The sequence below is a fragment of the Palaemon carinicauda genome, chromosome 20 (assembly GCF_036898095.1).
Source record: "Palaemon carinicauda isolate YSFRI2023 chromosome 20, ASM3689809v2, whole genome shotgun sequence".
Taxonomy (NCBI): Eukaryota; Metazoa; Arthropoda; class Malacostraca; order Decapoda; family Palaemonidae; genus Palaemon; species Palaemon carinicauda.
In genome coordinates this window covers 26166820-26171695 of record NC_090744.1, presented here as the reverse complement: position 1 = coordinate 26171695, position 4876 = coordinate 26166820, and positions in this window count along the sequence as shown.

Here is a 4876-nt window from a genome sequence, read left to right as displayed (position 1 = left end):
AAAGTGACACAGCATAGTAGAAAAAGTCAAACTTGTTTCTTCTGCAATCGTCACCTGACAAAGAAACAGTACAAGTGAATCTTTGTCAAGAAAGAATGCATACAGGAACAAGTGTGACTTCTTTCCTCTGCCGAGTCCATCTTGTAGATTATTCCCTTTAGATATGGAAAGCCGTAATCCACTTGGCATTAACTGCATGTATCTCAATTGCTCTTAATCCATATGGCTGGCATAACCTACTCAGGCACTTATGCTCCACTATTCAAGTACAAAGGGGCTGGCATAACCTACTCAGGCACTTATGCTCTTATATTCAAGTGCAAAGGAATATCTCAAAGTGACACAGCATAGTAGAAAAAGTCAAACTTGTTTCTTCTGCAATTGTCACCTGACAAAGAAACAGTACAAGTGAATCTTTGTCAAGGAAGAATGCATACAGGAACAAGTGTGACTTCTTTCCTCTGCTGAGTCCATCTTGTAGATAATTCCCTTTAGATCTGGAATGCCAGAATCCATTTGGCATTAACTGCCTGTAATTCAATGGGTCCTAAACCAGATGGCTGCCATACCCTAGTCCAGGGAATTTTGTTCCATTATTCCAGTAGAGAAGAATCTTTTACAAAGGACACAGCATACTATAATAAGTCAGACTTTTTTTTCTGCATTCGTCACCTGACAAAGAAACAGTACAAGTGAATCTTTGTCAAGGAAGAATGCATACAGGAACAAGTGTGACTTCTTTCCTCTGCCGAGTCCATCTTGTAGATTATTCCCTTTAGATATGGAAAGCCAGAATCCACTTGGCATTAACTGCATGTATCTCAATTGCTCTTAATGCAGATGGCTGGCATAACCTACTCAGGCACTTATGCTCCACTATTCAAGTGCAAAGGAATATCTCCAAGGGACACAGCATAGTAGAAAAAGTCAAACTTGTTTCTTCTGCAATCGTCACCTGACAAAGAAACAGTACAGGTGAATCTTTGTCAAGGAAGAATGCATACAGGAACAAGTGTGACTTCTTTCCTCTGCCGAGTCCATCTTGTAGATTATTCCCTTTAGATATGGAAAGCCGGAATCCACTTGGCATTAACTGCATGAATCACAATTGCTCTTAATCCAGATGGGTGCCATAACCTACTCAGGCATTTATGCTCCACTATTCAAGTGCAAAGGAATATCTCCAAGGGACACAGATTACTAGAAAAAGTCAAACTTGTTTCTTCTGCAATCATCACCTGACAAAGAAACAGTACAGGTGAATCTTTGTCAAGGAAGAATGCATACAGGAACAAGTGTGACTTCTTTCCTCTGCCGAGTCCATCTTGTAGATTATTCCCTTTAGATATGGAAAGCCAGAATCCACTTGGCATTAACTGCATGTATCTCAATTGCTCTTAATCCATATGGCTGGCATAACCTACTCAGGCACTTATGCTCCGCTATTCAAGTGCAAAGGAATATCTCAAAGTGACACAGCATAGTAGAAAAAGTCAAACTTGTTTCTTCTGCAATCGTTACCTGACAAAGAAACAGTACAAGTGAATCTTTGTCAAGGAAGAATGCAAACAGGAAAACGTGTGACTTCTTTCCTCTGCCGAGTCCATCTTGTAGATTATTCCCTTTAGATATGGAAAGCCGTAATCCACTTGGCATTAACTGCATGTATCTCAATTGCTCTTAATCCATATGGCTGGCATAACCTACTCAGGCACTTATGCTCCACTATTCAAGTGCAAAGGAATATCTCAAAGTGACACAGCATAGTAGAAAAAGTCAAACTTGTTTCTTCTGCAATCGTCACCTGACAAAGAAACAGTACAAGTGAATCTTTGTCAAGGAAGAATGCATACAGGAACAAGTGTGACTTCTTTCCTCTGCCGAGTCCATCTTGTAGATTATTCCCTTTAGATATGGAAAGCCGTAATCCACTTGGCATTAACTGCATCTATCTCAATTGCTCTTAATCCATATGGCTGGCATAACCTACTCAGGCACTTATGCTCCACTATTCAAGTGCAAAGGAATATCTCAAAGTGACACAGCATAGTAGAAAAAGTCAAACTTGTTTCTTCTGCAATCGTCACCTGACAAAGAAACAGTACAAGTGAATCTTTGTCAAGGAAGAATGCATACAGGAACAAGTGTGACTTCTTTCCACTGCCGAGTCCATCTTGTAGATTATTCCCTTTAGATATGGAAAGCCGTAATCCACTTGGCATTAACTGCATGTATCTCAATTGCTCTTAATCCATATGGCTGGCATAACCTACTCAGGCACTTATGCTCCACTATTCAAGTGCAAAGGAATATCTCAAAGTGACACAGCATAGTAGAAAAAGTCAAACTTGTTTCTTCTGCAATCGTCACCTGACAAAGAAACAGTACAAGTGAATCTTTGTCAAGGAAGAATGCATACAGGAACAAGTGTGACTTCTTTCCTCTGCCGAGTCCATCTTGTAGATTATTCCCTTTAGATATGGAAAGCCGTAATCCACTTGGCATTAACTGCATGTATCTCAATTGCTCCTAATCCAGATGGCTGGCATAACCTACTCAGGCACTTATGCTCCGCTATTCAAGTGCAAAAGAATATCTCCAAGGGACACAGCATAGTAGAAAAAGTCAAACTTGTTTCTTCTGCAATTGTCACCTGACAAAGAAACAGTACAAGTGAATCTTTGTCAAGGAAGAATGCATACAGGAACAAGTGTGACTTCTTTCCTCTGCTGAGTCCATCTTGTAGATAATTCCCTTTAGATCTGGAATGCCGGAATCCATTTGGCATTAACTGCCTGTAATTCAATGGGTCCTAAACCAGATGGCTGCCATACCCTAGTCCAGGGAATTTTGTTCCATTATTCCAGTAGAGAAGAATCTTTTACAAAGGACACAGCATACTATAATAAGTCAGACTTTTTTTTCTGCAATCGTCACCTGACAAAGAAACAGTACAAGTGAATCTTTGTCAAGGAAGGATGCATACAGGAACAAGTGTGACTTCTTTCCTCTGCCGAGTCCATCTTGTAGATTATTCCCTTTAGATATGGAAAGCCAGAATCCACTTGGCATTAACTGCATGTATCTCAATTGCTCTTAATGCAGATGGCTGGCATAACCTACTCAGGCACTTATGCTCCACTATTCAAGTGCAAAGGAATATCTCCAAGGGACACAGATTACTAAAAAAAGTCAAACTTGTTTCTTCTGCAATCGTCACCTGACAAAGAAACAGTACAAGTGAATCTTTGTCAAGGAAGAATGCATACAGGAACAAGTGTGACTTCTTTCCTCTGCCGAATCCGTCTTGTAGATTATTCCCTTTAGATATGGAAAGCCGTAATCCACTTGGCATTAACTGCATGTATCACAACTGCTCTTAATGCAGATGGGTGCCATAACCTACTCAGGCACTTATGCTCCGCTATTCAAGTGCAAAGGAATATCTCCAAGGGACAGAGCATAGTAGAAAAAGTCAAACTTGTTTCTTCTGCAATCGTCACCTGGCAAAGAAACAATACAAGTGAATCTTTGTCAAGGAAGAATGCATACAGGAACAAGTGTGACTTCTTTCCTCTGCCGAGTCCATCTTGTAGATTATTCCCTTTAGATATGGAAAGCCAGAATCCACTTGGCATTAACTGCATGTATCTCAATTGCTCTTAATCCATATGGCTGGCATAACCTACTCAGGCACTTATGCTCCACTATTCAAGTGCAAAGGAATATCTCCAAGTGACACAGCATAGTAGAAAAAGTCAAACTTGTTTCCTCTTCAATTGTCACCTGACAAAGAAACAGTACAAGTGAATCTTTGTCAAGGAAGAATGCATACAGGAACAAGTGTGACTTCTTTCCTCTGCCGAGTTCATCTTGTAGATTATTCCCTTTAGATATGGAAAGCTGTAATCCACTTGGCATTAACTGCATGTATCTCAATTGCTCTTATTCCATATGGCTGGCATAACCTACTCAGGCACTTATGCTCCACTATTCAAGTGCAAAGGAATATCTCCAAGTGACACAGCATAGTAGAAAAAGTCAAACTTGTTTCTTCTGCAATTGTCACCTGACAAAGAAACAGTACAAGTGAATCTTTGTCAAGGAAGAATGCATACTAGAACAAGTGTGACTTCTTTCCTCTGCTGAGTCCATCTTGTAGATAATTCCCTTTAGATCTGGAATGCCGGAATCCATTTGGCATTAACTGCCTGTAATTCAATGGGTCTTAAACCAGATGGCTGCCATACCCTAGTCCAGGGAATTTTGTTCCATTATTCCAGTAGAGAGGAATCTTTTACAAGGACACAGCATACTATAATAAGTCAGACTTTTTTTTCTGCATTCGTCACATGACAAAGAAACAGTACAGTTGAATCTTTGTCAATGTAGAATGCATACTAGAACAAGTGCGGCTTCTTCACTCTGCTGAGTACATCTTGTAGATAATTCCCTTTAGATCTGGAATGCCAAAATCCATTTGTCATTGACTGCCTGTATTTCAATGGCTCTTAATCCAGATGGCTGCCATACTCTAGTACAGGGACTTTCGTTCCATTATTCCAGTAGAGAGGAATCTTTTACAAAGGACACAGCATACTATAATAAGTCAGACTTTTTTTCTGCATTCGTCACATGACAAAGAAACAGTACAGGTGAATCTTGTCAAGGTAGAATGCATACTAGAACAAGTGCGGCTTCTTCCCTCTGCTGAGTACATCTTGTATATAATCCCTTTAGATCTGGAATGCCGAAATCCTATTTGTCATTGACTGCCGGTATTTTAATGGCTCTTAATCAGATGGCTGCCATACCCTAGTACAGGGACTTTTCATTCCATGATTCCAGTAAAAAGGAATCTTCTACAAGGAACACA